We start from the raw sequence: 18,401 nt of genomic DNA, 5'->3' as shown, positions 1-18,401 counted from the left end.
GTCTCTCCCTTGACACATGGGGATTATGAGGATTACAATTTAAGATGATTTTTGGGTGCAGACACAAAGTCTAACCATATAAATGTGCTATTATTTATAGATTAAATTCTGTCACTCCACTCGGCCCTTCAGGATATACTAGCATCTGGACTGATATTGTAAGTTATGTTTACATATTAACTAAGCATGTTAGAACTTAATAAATGCAATTTGATGACAACAATAAAATAAGTGATATTGTTATATAATAAAAATTAAAATTACATGTTTTGAACCCTGGCAGCACTGGCAAAACACTGCTTCTACCTCTTAATAATAACACCTAACATTTATTGAATTCTTACAATATGTAAATTGTTCTGGTCATCTATTACTACCTAATAAACGACCTCACAATTTATTGGCTTAAAACAACATCTCTTTTGTTCACGAATCTGCGATCTGGACAGTACCCAGCAGGTACAGTTTGTCTGTTTTCTATGCAGTGTCATCTGGTCTAGCTCAAAGTCTGGAGGCCAGAATCATCTGAAGGTTTGCTCACTTATATGCCTGGAGGTAAATGCTGACTGTCATCTGGGTAATGAAGACCTACTCCTGGCATGGGCTTTTTCAAGACCTATAGGTTGTGTTCCAAGGACAAGCATCCCAAATGAGAGATTTAGGCAGAAGCCATATCAGCTTTTTTCACCTGGCTTCAAAAGTCAGGCAGCAACACTCTCAAGATAGTCTATTGCTCAAGGCATTCACAAAGGCTGCCCAACTGTAAGTGAAGAGGAAATAGAATTCCCCTGTTGATGGAGGAGTGACAAGTTTCTGGAAGAACATATGGACTAAAAATATTACTGTATCTTCTTTTGGAAAATACAATCTGCCACAGTCCTATGCCACATTCCTATAACATGCAAAATACACTTATCCACTTCCCTTAATCCCTCAAAAAACCTCTGTTCATGAAGGCATTAGTCACGAACCCCAGATCTAGGATCTCTTTATCTAAATAATGTCCATGTGTGGAAGAGGGCATTTAGTGCATTTCTTCATATATTGCCTTGATTTGAAGACCTGTAAACTGAAGGGACAAATGTTCTGCCCACAACAATCTACCCAAATGTATTAGGCCATTCTTGCATTGCTATAAGAAAAATACCTGAGGCTGGGTAACTTATAAGAAAAGCGGTTTAATTGGCTCACTGTTCTGCAGGCTGTGCAGGAAGTATGGTGCCAGTAACTGCTCAGCTTCTGGGGAGACCTTAGAGAGCTTCTATTCATGGCAGAAAGTAAAGCAAAAGCTTGCATGTCACATGGTGAAAGCTGAAGCAAGACAGAGTGAGGAAGGAGATGCCACACACTTTTAATCAACTAGATTTCACAAGAACTCACTACTGTGAGGACAGCACCAAACCATGATGGATGTAACCCCATGACTCATACACCTCCTACCAGGTTTCATCTCCAAAATTGGGGATCACAATTCAACATGAAATTTGGCAGGCACATAAATTCAAACAATAAAATCAACATACAATGGTGGGACAGGCTTTCATAAAGGGTAATAAGAGAAGGCACATTGCAAATATGAAATCAAACTGGCACAAGTTTTTGCTTCCTTTATGAAGATTCAATTCTATTGTGGGAAAACAAATTATCATAATCTTTGGTTCAACTCTTTGTATTACCATTTCTTTTCCACAGGACATTGCCTCTCTCAGCTGCCTAGTAGTTTTTTCAATCAGTTTTCACTCAGAGTAGTTCACAGATCCAAAACTCTTTTTATAAGAAAAAATAATAATTTCTCTCTTCTCGATCTTTTTCAATACAAGTTGCTGGTATTTCTACAAATATAATTTTCTCAAAATTTTGTGGAGTTCTTATCAATTGTATTGGTTTTCACACCATTAGACAAAAATCATACCCACAAATCTCCTTGAAAAAGTCTTTCTCTCTCTTGGCTTTTCTGAAAGGTTGTTGAGAGACAATGCCCGTACAATTCTTACACCTTTGTTTTTTAGCAAAGAAGAACTGTGAGGCACACTTAATATACTTTAAAAGATTTTGTTCTGAATGAATGATTGAAGAATCACATTAGAGTTTTCTGAGGTCTTATCAAAAGGTCTTATATTACTACCCTGAAGTTTTCTTCTGAATCTCTGTTAATGTAAGCAGCATGGAGAGGATAGGAATAAGAGAGGTTTTGTTTTGAACCCAGCACATCCTGTGCTCTTCATATTTTCTCTGCATTTTACTTGAAAACTGAACAGTTTCTTTGTTAAGCTTATCTCCCCCTCCTCTCACATTTTATCATAAATATGAGGAAGACAGGTGGAACTTCTTATAGTCTGCCAGGAAATCTGCTGAACTAGATAATTCAGTGCATTTGGTAAATTTTCTATTTCCACATACTACAAGCAACACTGTGCCTGAATTTTCTGCCACCACATAATAAATGTGTGCTTTCAGTCAGATTCCAATAACATTTTCTTTACTTCCTCATCAGTAGATTTCTTGAGCACCATTGGCATATTCTAAGACTTCTTTATGGCCTCACTGGCCTCTTACTAGCAGATTTCTTAAGATTTGTCCAATGTTTTCCCATCGCTGTGTCCAAAGGCCACTCCTACATGTTATTTTTTATTGTTTGTTGTTCCAGAACCTTGAATTCAGCCATCAAAAGCTGTTCCAGCTGGGTGAAATGGCTCATACCTGTAATCCCAGCACTTTGGGAGGCTGAGGTGAGAGGATCACTTCAGCCCAGGAGTTTGAGACCAGTCTGGACAACATAATGAGCACTCCTCTCTACAAAAAAGTTCTAAAAAATGGGCATGGTGGCACATGACTGTGGTCCTAGCTACATGGGAGGCTGAAGGGAGAGGATTGCTTGTGCCTGGGAGGTAGAGGCAGTAGTGAGCCATGATCATGTCACTGCACACCAGCCTCAACGATAGAGTGAGGCCCTTTCTCAAAAAATAAAAAAATAATAAAAATTTAAAAAAGCTATTCCATGGATCTTTTATTGTCTTATAAATTATCCCAAGACATTTCTGCTTAACAACAACAGTATTTATCTTACTTATAATATGCAGTTCAGCATAAGCTGGGCCGTGTCAAATGTTGGATGCTGGAATCATCATAAGGCCCTTCTCATTCATTTGTCTGGAAGTGATTTTGACTGCAGGCTGGGACTTTCACCTGGGACTATATGCTGTACACCTGCACTTGCCTCTCCATTTGACTCGGGCTTCCTTATGATAAGGTATGATACTTCTTCACGATACTCAAACCTCAAGTTTGAGTATCCTAAGGGAAACAGGTGGAAGCTTTATTGTCATTTATAATTGAGTTTGAGAAGCCATGTAGCATCACTTCTGCTGCATTTTGTTTGTTGAAAAAGTCACAAAGATCAGCTCGATTTCAAGGGATGGGAAAGAAGACTATTCCTTTAGATTGTGGATGTCAAGGTTCTGCATGAGTATATAGGACCAAACTATTGCTATGGCCGGTTCTGGAAAATACAATCTGCCATACTCAAATTTTACATACATTGTACAATGTAATCATCATGAATTTCAAGAGTCTTTACTATAACTATATTACAAATGAGAAAACTGAAACAGAGAAATCAAATAATTTGTACAAACAAATACATCTTGCAAGTGTCAACACTAGGATACAAACCTAGTCCATCTGGACCCTGTACACCTAGTCACTACTCAACATACTCTCCAGCCACTCACTAGCATTGCCACTTTGGACAAATTAATTAATCTGGCTACATCTCTGTACATACGTCTGAAAATTGTAAATAATAACATTTAGCCCTTAGTTTGGCTTGTAAGTGCTCAACAAACTCTGCTACTATTTTCAAAAGCGTCTTGAGGTTTGTTTTTAAATGTTTGAGAGATCTGTTTTAAAAATCCATTTTAAATTTATTTTAATTTCTTTAAAAATTTCAAGATAGCCCTTTCATAGTATAAACAATATTATAAATTACAAATGTTATTTTAAAGGATTGACAAAAAATTTCAAGAGAAAATAACAGGGAATATTGATATATTTTGAATAATATGAAGCAATCTGAAATCTAGATGTTATTATAATTTGAGGTAGATTGCTCTGAATTCACCTCTAGTCTAAAAAGAATACTAAAATAACAATTTTATTGATGACTCTGGATGTATACATTTAGATTTTATTTTTAATTGTTAATCTTTAACAGTAAACTTTGGGCGAAAGCATTATCACCAGACTTTAGTAAAACTGTTTTTGAAGAATCCATCTTTCAATTACAGAAGCCCCATTCTATCCATGGTTTGGCTTTCCCAGGTTTCATTTACCTGTGGTCAACTGTTGTCCAAAAATGTTACAGTATTTTGAGAGAAAAAGAGATGTAGAGAGACTACACTCATGTAACTTTTATTGCAGCATATTATTATGATTGTTCTATTTTACTATTAGTTATGGTTGCTAATCTTTTAGGTACTTATACATTAAACTTTATTTAAAAAGTAAGTATTTACAGAAAAATATATAATATATATAGAGTTTGATACTATCTTCTATGGTTTTAGGCATTCACTTGGGGTCTTGGAATGTATCCCCTGCAGATAAGAGAAGATTATTGTATGAGATGTGAAATGTGCAATAATGAAAAATTATACCTTTCACTAAGATCCATAACGTTGATAGGGATCCATAATCAAATTGCATGGAGTTACATCTAAACATCCAAATAATATTTCAGGAATATTATTTGAGCTCATGAATGTTGAGTACCTCTATGGTTTTATATTTATATATATATAAATACACAAATTTATATTTATTATATTTACATATATTTTATATATATATATAATGTGTATGTGGGTTGTGTATCTATTTCTCTTTCTAGATCTGTTCTCAATGCTTGTCAACCTTACTTTGCACCCAGGGAAGCTGATTCCAATGGACTGCATCAAAACTCTTGTCCTCCTCTTTTGATTGTCCTAAAATATGTCAAAAGCACCAGGGAGAAACAGGAGGGAAATTGAGGGAAGTCATGTATTTATTTCCTCTGATGTCTCACAAAGCCAGGTCTCTGTAGATTTGCTGCATGAATTTAATAACATCACTTAGCAACTTTCAAGGACCTTCTCCATATAGCTGTCTTCCTAGGATTTTAGTAACTGCTACCTCTCTCTGTTTTTGCTGCCCTATCAAGGGAAGAAATTTACTAGTAATAGGGGCCTTTCATATATAGTTTTCCCTCAGTATCCTCAGATTATTTGTTATAGTACCCCCACAAATACTAAAATCCAGAGATGCTCAATTTCCCCAGTGGTCCTCCATCTCTGTGGATTCTTCATCCACAGATTTTGATCATAGTTGAATCCACAAATGCAAAACCGGAGATGTGGGGGACTGACTGTACTCTGCTACATATGGAGATAACTAAGGGATACAGTTTCCAATCTAATATGAAAAACCAGCAGATAAATAATTAGCAATAATATAAGACCCACAAAATTAATTCCTTCTGAGAGGAACACATGAAGGATTCAGAATAGAGGTAGTTTTTAATTGAGTCTTAAAGCATAGGTAGGATTTTAACAGCACTTAAAATAATTAGCTACATTTCCTAAATTCTAATAAAAAAAATTACATGGCAAAATATAAAATTGTATGTGGCTGATAATATAAAATTATCAAATTTTAAAGACAGACATTTTAGGTAGGAGTACTAAAGTGAAAAAGAAATTAGCATATTCTAAAAAAGTGACTGAGATACAAGGGTAAAACGGATCGTGGAATTTTATGGAACATAAAGCTGGAATGGTACAAATAAAGGAGGATAGCCCATGGCATCCTGCCATTCTTCATGTCATAATTTTTAGTCACCTTCTCTTCTAGCCTTTTCCGACCATTTAATCTAATTCTATTCTCCCATCCATGATACTCTCTATATGTATTTTCTATTTCAGTATCTTTATGTAGCATTCATTGTCATCTAACCTACAGCGTATTTTACCTAATTATTTTGCATATTGTCTATTTCCCTATCCAATTTATTTAGAACACAGAACCTATGAGAAAATACTTTTGTTGTTTAGCATATTTTATCCCTAAATGCCTGAAAAATAAAATAGTTTTAGAAATCAAATAGACACTCAATAAATATTTGTTATATAAATTAATCGAGATAATGTATTTGTTACTATTAAATCTATATATACAAAGTTAGCTTCCAGGTGGTAATGAAAAAAAAATTATTTCTAACTAAGATCCTCTCAAATGAGTGTATAAATGATCTTTTTTAATGATTTCCCTCTCTTTATATTTTTAATATTTACTTTTTGAGATTTTTCAAACTTGTTTCATTGGTAGATATCAAATGTCACTTTTAGAGTGTCAGGACTAGTAAGGCATTAACACAGATTAGTTCAAACACTTTCCTTTCATCTAATGGTCTTAGATATTCTACATCACTATCAATCTCTCATTTGTTCTGCTTTTAAATTTATTGTTTAATTTCTTTAAAAATTTGAAGATAGCCCTTTCTTGAAAATGTACACAGAAAATATTATTCTCACAACTTCTTCTGTCTTCTAAATTGACCATCATAAACAACAGGTAGGATTAGTTTTAGATGGGATAACTGATCCTAGAATAAGTATCCACAGTCTTATCCTGAATTTTCATTTTTTCACCACTATGATCATAATTCTCCATTGTAATCTGTTATCTGTGGTTGCTGATTGTCAACAAAACCTACTGTGAAACAAGTGATTTAAATGTGAAGACTTCTCTGGCTCTGCTGTTTGAAGACTCTGACCATCTTCTCTATCACACCCTGACAGCATTTTTTTCCTCTTCCCTGCTTCATTATTTCTCCATGTCATTCATCAGTTTTTTAATATTTTATCTATGCATATAATTCTAGTTCAGCTATTCATTTTTCTCAGTTCTTTGAGTATATATCTGCCATTTTTTTAAAAATCATCTGTGGGTACTCATGAGACATCTGCAGCATGTCAAATCATTGTTTTCCTTGTAGGTTACCTAAATTTTCTCTTTGGTAACTTCTGTTATCTTTGTCCCAAAAGGATAGCTGCCAGATGTCAGTCTGAGCTCTCCTTTATGAGGTGTCTCTGAATATATGGGGGTCAGTGAGCTGCTTGAGGAGATAATCTGTCCTTTATAGGAGCTCAAGTGCTGTGCTGGGAGCTCCATTGTTCCATTCAGATCTGCTGGGCAGGTAAGTCTGCTGCAGCGGATCTCATAACTGCCTTTTTCCCAGGTGCTCTGTCCTGAGAAGGTGGGGCTTTATTTATAAGTTCCTGATGTGTTGCCGTCTTTTTTCAGAGATGTCCTGCCCAGCAAGGAGGTAGCCTAGTCACAGTCTGCCAGCAGAGGTGTTGCTAAGCTGCCATGGGCTCTGCCCAGCTGCTGTGTGAACTTCCTTGTGGTTTTGTTTTCAGAGGTATAGTGATGGTGGTCTGCCTCAGTAATGGCGGACTGCCTTGGTAATGGCGGACTGCCTCGGTAGTGGTGAACTTGGTAATGGTGGACTGCCTCAGTAATGGTGGTAATGGTGGACCGCCTGGGTAATGGTGGATTGCCTTGGTAATGGTGGACTGCCTCAGTAATGGTGGACTGCCTCAGACACCCTTCCCCAACAGAGCTGCACCATCCTGGGTCCAGCTGCACTTGCTGCGAAACTCTCAATCCAGCACAATCCAGATTGCTGGACTTTGTAGGGGTGGGACCCGCCAAGCCAGATCATCTGGCTCCCTGTTTCAGCCCCCTATTTTTCAGTTCAATGGGTGGCTCTGTCTCCCAGGCATTCCAGGTGCCAGTTGAAGCAGATGCCCAGATTTGTGTGAGTTTTTGTGTGCGGAGACCCGCTGCGCTGACTGAAACAGCCATGCTGGAAACTCATGGTTCTTTTAAGCCCAGGAATCTCCTGGTCTGTGGGCAGTAAAAACTCATTTAGAAATGCAGTGATCACTCACCCTCGGCATTGTTCTCACTGGGAACTGAACTCCAGAGCTGTTCCTATTCAGCCATCTTCTCTTTGGTAGCATTTAACGCTTTTTGATATTATCCTTGATATGTCAAGTTTTTAAAATTTGTTTTCTAATTTTTTTTTTTTTGAGATAGAGTTTTGCTTTGTTGCTCAGGCTGGGGTGCATGGTGTGATCTCAGCTCACCTCAACCTCTGCCTTCTAGGTTCAAGCCTAGATTCTCCTGCCTCAGCCTCCTGAGTAGCTGGGATTACAGGCAGGCACCACCACACCTGGCTACTTTTGTATTTTTAGTAGAGACAGGGTTTCTCCATGTTGGTCAGGCTGGTCTCGAACTCCTGACCTCACGTGATCTGCCTGCTTCGGCCTCCCAAAGTGCTGGGATTACAGGTGTGAGCTACTGTGCCTGGCCAAAAATTTTTTTTTTTTGAGACGGAGTTTCGCTCTTGTTACCCAGGCTGGAGTGCAATGGCGCGATCTCAGCTCACTGCAATCTCCGCCTCCTGGGTTCAGGCAATTCTCCTGCCTCAGCTTCCTGAGTAGCTGGGATTACAGGCACACACCACCGTGCCCAGCTAATTTTTTGTATTTTTAGTAGAGACGGAGTTTCACCATGTTGACCAGGTTGGTCTCGATCTCTTGACCTCGTGATCCACCCGCCTCGGCCTCCCAAAGTGCTGGGATTACAGGCGTGAGCCACCGTGCCCGGCCCGGCCAAAATTTTTTTTATTGTACTTTCTTGCTCCTTGGAATTAATGTTAAATCTGATAATTTATATCTATCTTTAATTTTGGAAAAGTGTTACCTATTACATTTACATATATTTCCCTCAGTATCCCAGCTATTTACCCCCTTTAAAATATCTCATTGGCCTATATTGTATTCTTCAAATTATTCTTCAAGTTTCTTAGGTTTTTACAATATTTTTGTTAATCTTTTTAATCTATATTGTAATCTAGGTGAATTTCTCAACAATATTCTAAATTATGTATTATTTGACTACATTAAACCTAGAGTTCTTAATTTCAGTGGCTACATTTTTCATTTCTAAGCTCTCTCTCTCTATATATACTGTATATATGTATGTATATATACACATATATGTGTATTTAGTATATATACATATATATGTATATTGTATATATATGTATTTAGTATATATACATATATATGTATATTGTATATGTATTTAGTATATATACATATATATGTATAGATATGTATGTGTATACACACACACACACACACAAAATTCAGTTGTACTTTTTTAAGGTATATATACTTATGCTTAGTAAGTTATTTGACCATGTCCATCCTAGAATTTAAATTTCAATAACTATTTTTTATCTCCAAGATTTCTATTTTTTTATATTTGTCTTTCATGTGTAATGTCTGCCAGGTTTTTTTCTAATTTAGTTTATTATGAGTATCATTTCCTCATTTATATCTCTGGAGCATTACATATACTATTTTTAAGTGTTTTAGATGCTTTCATTACTTGCCTTTCATTTAAAGGAATTAATTTTCAATCAATGCTTAAAAAAGCATGGATTATATGTTCATTTTTTCACATTTGCATTTTTTCTCTGTAAGATTATTTTAAGGATAAGATTTTGACTTTTAATTTTCCTCTTTTACTTTTGGTCTCTATTTTCTATTTATTCGCTTCATGCTTATTTTCTAATGTCTCTAATCCAGAATCAAGTTATGTATTGGTTGCTAGGGGAGCCTGACCCCCAAACATTGGGGACATTTTAGATATGTCCATTATCCATATGCCTAATGGAACCCTGACTCAAGGTGTCCTCAGGAGGCACTGTGTGCTCCTTTCCTATCTCTAGGCACACAGTTGCCAATAAGCTGTAGTCCAGGCAAATGTGAACAGCAACCCATTTCAAAACTTTTTATCACAAATGGGTAGTCTCACCTCAACAGCAAGCTTGATTCTAGTTCATCATCTTATTTGGAAAGCAAAAAGCATATTTTCCATTCTGTCTCTGCCTTGTTTAAAACTGAAAACCAATAGATTGTTCATGTCCACTATGCTTACTATGCTGTTTATATTTCATCTTGGTTCATAGAAATATTTAATGTAGTGAGCATAATTTTTTATTTTAATATTCTCTCTTTGTATTCTTAGTGGTATGCATCTAACCAAAGGCAAGACAGTGTGGTCTTCAAAGCATTTAATCAGAATATCATCTTGATCACAATTCATTCCTTATTTTAATATTATATTTATAAAATCAGTATTATAATAAACGTGTGTCAATAAGGTAATTACTTATTATTTATATTATAATGGAGTCAAAGCCAAAGCCAATAGATATATAGACAATGAAATAAAATGGCTACACCTAAGGAATTCTTAAAAAGAATCCCTTAATTATGTATCTCTTTTAAGAACAGAGAGAGTGCCAGTCTTGAAGTATCAGTAGGAATTTTCCAGGCAAATAATCAACAGTAACAAATTCAAGGAAAAGAGCATTAGGTATAGAGAAATAAAGAAGCTACAACCATAGTAGCCTATGATTCACATCAGAGAGGCCAGTAACTTCATGAAAATAAAACATATCCTATCCAAAAATTCTGGCAGATTCGTCATATTGAACATTGCATTTGTTTATATAAACATCTATGAATCAGTTACTGAGACTGGTGATTACTGTTTACTCAAAAGTCCACATCTATAATATGGAGACATGAACTAATCTCTACCCAAAGCATGCAAATGAAAAATGAGATAACTTTACTAGAAAGAAGAACAGATGGAGATGTAGCAAACACAACAAATATTTATTAAGAGGAGAGGGTTTTTAAATGTGGCCATAAACTCATGTTGATTAAACAAAAAATAAACACCATTCATTCTCAAAAGAAGACTAAAAATGAGGGCCAGGCGCGGTGGCTCACTCCTGTAATCCCAGCACTTTGGGAGGCCGAGGCGGGTGGATCAAGAGGTCAAGAGATCGAGACCATCCTGGTCAACATGGTGAAACCCCATCTCTACTAAAAATACAAAAAATTAGCTGGGCATGGTGGCGCGTGCCTGTAATCCCAGCTACTCGGGAGGCTGAGGCAGGAGAATTGCCTGAACCCAGGAGGCGGAGGTTGCGGTGAGCCGAGATCGCGCCATTGCACTCCAGCCTGGGTAACAAGAGCGAACTCCGTCTCAAAAAAAAAACAAAAAACAAACAAACAAAAAAAATGAGGTTCTATGCACACACATATTTGTAATATATACACATTTTTGCATATGCCTGTTGAGCCATGTTTTTAAACACTTTGTACATAACGTCTTAAGTGGTTTATGACTTTATATAAGTTGTGTATTTATCTATTTGTAAATCCTTAATTTCTATATTAAACTTTTCGAGGAAATCTTAGCTTTATTCAACCTTCTATGTGCACATTATATATACATCAATAAATATCAGATAAATCACTGGTTAATGTATTAACATACATGTGTCTAAATTCTGTATAGCATATATGTATAAATAATATATATACAGAGAGAGAAGCCCATATGCTAACCTGTTTTCAGATTTTTCTGAAATAGAACTTTCCAAAATGAGTACTACATATTAGCTCTTTCAATTAACAATGCTTTAAAGGCATTAATTTCAGGAGCAAACGCACCAATTATGAGAATATTAAATGACCTAATTAAGAATGCATTTTATGAACAATAATGTTAAAATTGGAAGGTTTAATCATTAAGGACATAATTTTATTTTATGATGTATTATTTTAATCTGTAACCTTACTTCTATATTTTGTAAATGTTTTCCAATACATTAATCCATCATTATGAGCTCTTTCTCAACTCTGTTGACCAAAAATCTCTGAAATTTCTACCTCAATTATTTTCTTGTTAATTTACCCTCTTCAGAGATTGCTCTCTACTCTTTTCACATTAACAAATGATGGCTCTCCTTTGTTATATATTTTATATGGGGACTGCTTGTCTTCCGCTTTCCTTGGGGGAAAATGAGGTAACGCCATGTTCTTCTTTGACCATGGTCTCTCATAAAACACTTTTTGTGCTTTAATCTCATAAATAAAACTTTGTGATTTTGTTGTTAATTTCAACTTATGAAATTACCATTGTCCTGTTGTCCTTTTTATGGTTACTAATTTATCTCTGGTCAGACACTTATGCCCTTTATGAGTTGGATTATATTTACCTCTACCTCAGTTATTGATGTCATCCTTCTCATCTCTTCCTCCATGGTAGTACTGAAGAAAGGTCTCCAACACTCAGTGTCTGCCTAGCTCAACACTGTCTATAGCAAGATCCATCGAAGGGGCCTCACAGAGCTCTTCATCCTTACTTAGAAGCACTCTTCCCGTGAATTCAACAATATTCACTATGGACTATATAAAGGGTATAAGAAGCTTTGCTTTAGCAGGAAAGATTATTTCACAGTGTGAATACTTACCACAATTGTATTTGGTGAGGGGAAGCTTATATTATTACTTGTTTTCTTTTTACTTTTTTTTTTTTTTTTGCTTTGTCTCCCAGTCTGGAATACAGTGGCGCCATCTCTGCTCACTTAAACCTTTGCCTCCCGGTTTCAAACCATTCTGGTACCTCAGTCTCCCCAGTAGCTGGGATTACAGGAATGTGCCACCAAACCTGGCTAAATTTTGTATTTTTAGTACAGACTGGGTTTCACCATGTTGGTCAGGGTGTTCTCGAGCTCCTGACCTCAAGAGATCTGTCCACCTCGGCCTCCCAAAGTGCTAGGATTACAGGTGTGAGCCACCGTGCCCGGCCATATTATTACTTGTTAAGTAAACCATCTATCCTTACTGTCCCAACTAGCCCATATGATTCCTGCCTCATTGTTATAAGATCAGGCTATCATTGGAATTACCTTTTTTCCCTGTGAGACCAATAATATTAATTACGTCATATTCTAGTTTTTAGTATCTAAGGCAACATGAAGCATATAAGAACTCCATGTCATCCCTTTGTCACCAAGACTGTTGCCCCTATCTGGTTCAGTACGTAGTATTCATGATTCATCGTGTCTTTAGAAATTACACGGTAACAAAATATCCTGTATTCCGAAATTATTTTCTGAGTCCTTTTGAGATAGAAATTCCTACACCGTCCGATCGTATAATTTTTCTCCCTTGAACCTGGTGGCACAGAATATGACGGTAAAATAGGTTTTCTACTTACACATTACACTACTTCAAGACTATTGTTCTTCAATCCTAGTTAAAATATTAAACAAAAACAGTAACAAAAATAACTCAGCTTTTTTGAATACTTAGTAGCCTATAAATCACTTTTATATTACTATAATCTATCATCCCTCCAATGACTCCTTCTTACTCTTTTTATTATATGGCTTGTTTATTTTTTCTTTTTATCTCTCTCCTACTACTCTTGTCATCATTTTGTATTTATCTCAGGTCCATATAGAGGATTCATCCAACAATCTGACTTGTTATTTTTAGTGACTGTATCCTCCTCATCTCAATTACTTTCTACCATGTACATAGCCTAGAGCTTGCATTAACAACAGCTGTATCTCTTTCAACATAAACATGTAAAGAATTTCACCTTTTCTTTAATCTTTACTCTTTCCTGCAAAATCTCTATAGCACATCTACCCCAACACTTAGTCAGTCTCATTGTGGTCTCCAGTCAGTTGATGTTAACTTCTTTATTCTCAAGTATCTTAGGTCTGTTCAGGGATTTATTCTTTCTCTATGTTTGCTCATTTTCTAAGTGATCTCAGTCAGTTTCAACTATACAATGATAAGTAGTAAATTTGCATCTTCAGCCCTGACATCCCCTCTGAACTCAAGGCTCATATATTCTGGTATCTTCACTTAGATGTCTAATAGGCATCTCAAGCTTAGCATGACCAAAACAAAACCCCATACTACCCCCACCATAAAAATGCAATTTTGCTTTCAATGCTTTTCATCTTAATAAATGGTACTACTACTCACAGTGGATCAAACAAGAAATCATTGAGTCACCTTTGACTCCTCTTTCACACACTCCACATGTGGTATCCATGAGCATATGATATATAATTTATTCCTTAAAACAGGGGTCCCCAACTCCCAGGTCATGAACCAGTACTGGTCTATGACCTGTTAGGAACTGGGCAGCACAGCAGGAGGTCAGCAGTGGGCAAGAGATCATTACTCCGTGAGCTCTACCTCCTGTCAGATCAATGGTGGCATTAGATTCTTAAAGGAGTGCAAATTTTAACGTGAACTGCACAGGTAAGAGATCTAGGTTGTGTACTCCTTATAAGAATCTAATTAACGCCTGATTATCTAGGTGGAACAGTTTTAGCCCCAAATCATCCCTCCCCCAACTGGTATCAAAAAGTTTGAGGGAAAACTGATTTAAAACATTTTAAAATACAATACTAAATAAATCTCATTCCATCTTACTTATTCTAATGCAGTTACTCAGGCCAGCATCTCCTTCTATTACAGAGGCTTTTATTATACCTTCCTAATCAGTTTTCCTATAGCCTTCTTTCATTCCTCTACCCCATTCATTTATATGACACATTATATTCTCACTACTCTTTTCTCAACACTCCAATGGTTTTCCTTAATATTTACAATAAAATTCTTACTACGTTCTGTAAATTGTAATATAATAGCTATGCTTGCTGTACTGAAATTGTGAGTAGGTCCAATGATGAAACATAAAATGAAATGAAAAACTGTGTTAAAAAAATATTGTGTAGCAAGAAATGGAGATTCTAGAAGATGAATTTTTTTTTTTTTTTTGAGACAGAGTGTTGCTCTGTCACCCAGGCTGGAGTGCAGTGGCATGATCTCAGCTCACTGCAACCTCCATCCTCCAGATTCAAGCATTCTCCTGCCTCAGCCTCCAAAGTAGCTGGGATTATAGGCCCCCACCACCACGCCTGGCTAATTTTTTATTTTTAGTAAAGATGGCGTTTCACCACGTTGGCCAGGCTGGTCTTGAACTCCTTTCCTCAGGTGATCCACGTACCTTGGCCTCCCAAAATGCTGGGATGACAGGTGTGAGCTACTGTGCCCAGCCTAGAATATAAAATTTAGGGCTGGACAACTTGAGCTATTGTGGCCAATCCCCTTGTTTTTCCTTCTACTTGCTTACTCTAAGTGTGTGTAAAAAGCAATATAAAGACAATGTTATGGGTCCTTCTGACCTGGTGAATTCTTCCACAGACATGGATCAATGAAGACCTAGAATTCTGGACCTATGCCAGTGAAGAATGCATATGGTACCAAGGACCTGTGTCCAATTGCACTATCACGTATGATTGAGATCACCCTCCCTTTTATTTCTGTGGTTAGTGTGGGAGTCAAATAAACTTATTAATAACCTGAGCTGAGTCCAAGTTACTACTTTTCTTACCAACCCATAATGCTGGATCAGCTTTCCATGTTTTCATCTGGTTTTGGACTGTCGTTTTAAGAAAACAAACCCCCTTGTCCCTGGGCTTTGTACTTGCTCTAGCCATGATCATGAATGTTGTTGGTCCAAATAGTCAGATGTTTTATTATTATTAACTTCATTAAGTTCTCTTCCCAAATACTTCCTTTGCAAATATGCTTTCTCTGGATATTGAGGAAATGCTCCTGGCTGCTCTACTGTCCTTGCCCTGAGAGATTTACTAACTAAAAATACATTAACATTTTACTTGTTTAGTGGCTGACTGTATCACTGAGGCCCATACTTAAAAATGTTGTGTCCATTTTTTCTCCATATTGCCTCCTACTTCTCAAAATTATTTCTAATACGTACAAACTCTTTTTTTTTTTTTGGAATATAAACTCTTAACAGAAAATGTGTTGAATGAATCTGAAGTTATCTACATATAAGCCCAACATAACTCAGTCTTTTAGTCCCTTGTGCTTCAAAATTCCAATGATTTTTATGTCTACTCTAATTTATTAATACCTCAGATAACATTTTCTCTGCAAACATCTATAGACTTGAATTCTGACTGCAACTACTTATCTTTCAATTTGTCTCATGCTTTCATTCCCAATAATCCTGATCTGCTACTTTATCAAGCCCTTAAATCTCTTAACATTTATTTTCATCTTTTTTTTTTTTGGCTAATACACCACCTCAATTCACTTCCAATCCATGCTCAGATATTTTTAATTTGTAGCCCTTCCCACCATTGTTTTTCACTTGAATTTCTCATTTTTTTCTCTCAACTCCCTCAATATGTCAGATTCCATCTTCACCTTTTCTCAAATTCCCAAATTTGAGTAAATTCTATAATCATATTTCTCCTTTCAGCAAAGCAGTCTCCAAGTGAAATAAAAGAACCATCTGAGCAATGGAATTTCAATGTACATTAAATTCCAATCTCAACTGAGGTATCAATACGGGTCAGAGAACTATTTATGCCTTGCTTATCTTCTTTCATTTCCATTGGCAGATATGGTGAAGTATAGAGCAGAATATCAAACCATACCTCAAACAGCCCCACTCTCAGCATATTATTTCACTTATTCCTTTACAGATGGGAAATAATAAATCAGGGTCTGTATACCTGTGTGCTACAACCAAATCACCTAATCATCTCGATACATAGCTCTTCTGCTTTCTTCAATTTTAGAGACAGTAATGTTCTCTGTTTCTCTCTTCATTTTATTTTGCTTTTAATTTTAAGCCAAAACTTCTTAATTATGATGTCGCTATGTTCTCTTTCCTCTATAGTATTATGATTACCAATTTTCCTCTCTCTTTTAAATATTTAGCTTCCCCTCCCAGCCGATTGTGCCTTTCCTACCTGCTTATTCTTCCACCAAACTCAAAGTCTAATACTACATTTAGATAAAACTTTTCTGACCTTACCGGGGTAGTTTATTCCTAACTCTTTGTATCACCATGTGAAAATTATATAGTCCTAGACCAAAGACTGTCAGCAGTCATGTAAAAAAGTAGCACAAATAAAACCTCTTCTGATTTTTTTATTTGCATAACAGTTCTGCTGTGAAAAATTGATTACAATTAGAAGAATTGTTCCCCTGTATATAACTTCTCTTAACATACCATAAAGCATCTCAAGGAAGACCTTTGCTTAGTCTATGTGCCATTGTTCATCCATGTTGTTGGAATAATTTTGTAAAACTATATATAGCATAAGAAAGAATAAATGAATACATTTTTAAAATCTCTGGGAAGGTCAGAATTGTTTCTAACCACCCAAATCTCCTATCCATCCTTTATGTTTAGGGTAATTCTTATAAAAATGATTCCTTGTAACAGAATATCCTTGACAAGCTTTTAACCTACAAAATATAGTGGTGGAGCCTTTCCCCCAAGATAACAAACTAAAAAAAAATCATTCCTGCTAAAAATGTTCTAGTGGTCAGTAAATTAAATATACGAGTTTTTAAGTTAGGAACCACAAAAGGATCTTATTAAAACAAAAGTTCCACTACTCCTTACCTCTGTCCTGGGCACCAATCTCAATGCATTACCTCTTTCCCACACTGTAAATCATGAGAATTAGTTTTGTTACTTTATATGCTTGCAAAAAGCAAACACAAAATTAAATGTCCAAAGATGTATAAATTAAAATAAAGATGTGAGAACTTCTAACCCAAATATATATGCTACCGTAGAATTAGTACCGCAGATGCCAATTTGATGCTTCAGGGCTTTGGAAATGCCTTCTTTTCCATTGCTGTCTTACTGTCATTCTTGGTTCAGCAGACAAACTTTAGGCAATCCCAGGAAAGGAACCCATGAGTTAGCATTCTGCTTGGAAGGTGACATATGTTTCCTCACCCCAACAATTCTACCAGATGTATTTTTCTGCTGAATTACTGCTCACTGTCAGATTAGTCACCATCCATCCCCTTGTTCCCATACTCTTCTTTCTCACCCATGGCCCTGTTCTGTGTCTTGGTAGCATTTCTCTTCCATTACCTAGTTTGGTTTGACTGTCAAAAGTGAAAAAAGTCATGGAAATATTGCTGCCAGTACAATCAAGATGAATAACATATGACAATTAAAATGAAGTCTTTTTCATATGTTGGTGGAATTGACAACCAGAAATACCATGTATAAGTCAAGGCCAAGCAATGTTAAAAGTTTGAATCATGTTAAAAAAAAAAGTAAGTTTAGCTTTAGATAGGAAATAAATTGTGCCTTCGATAACGTAGAAATTTAATTTTGTCCCAAACAAAAGACTCTGAAGGAAGACAGTTGAAGGCTGGTGATGGCTTCAAAGCATCAGTGACCTAAGCCCCCTCTGTTGTATCATTCTCATAGCCATCTTCATCTGAGATCATCACATGGTCCAAAATACAAATACTGCTAGAGCTCCAGCCATCATGTCTGAGTCCTAGCTGGAGGAAGGAAGACGGGTCAAATATTTTGCCACTTTGAAATTA

The sequence above is a fragment of the Aotus nancymaae genome, unplaced genomic scaffold (assembly GCF_030222135.1).
Source record: "Aotus nancymaae isolate 86718 unplaced genomic scaffold, 86718_ANA_hifiasm-v0.15.2.pri h1tg000009l, whole genome shotgun sequence".
NCBI classification, from domain to species: domain Eukaryota; kingdom Metazoa; phylum Chordata; class Mammalia; order Primates; family Aotidae; genus Aotus; species Aotus nancymaae.
The sequence above is the reverse complement of the archived record's forward strand: the minus strand, read 5'-3'. Positions refer to the sequence as shown.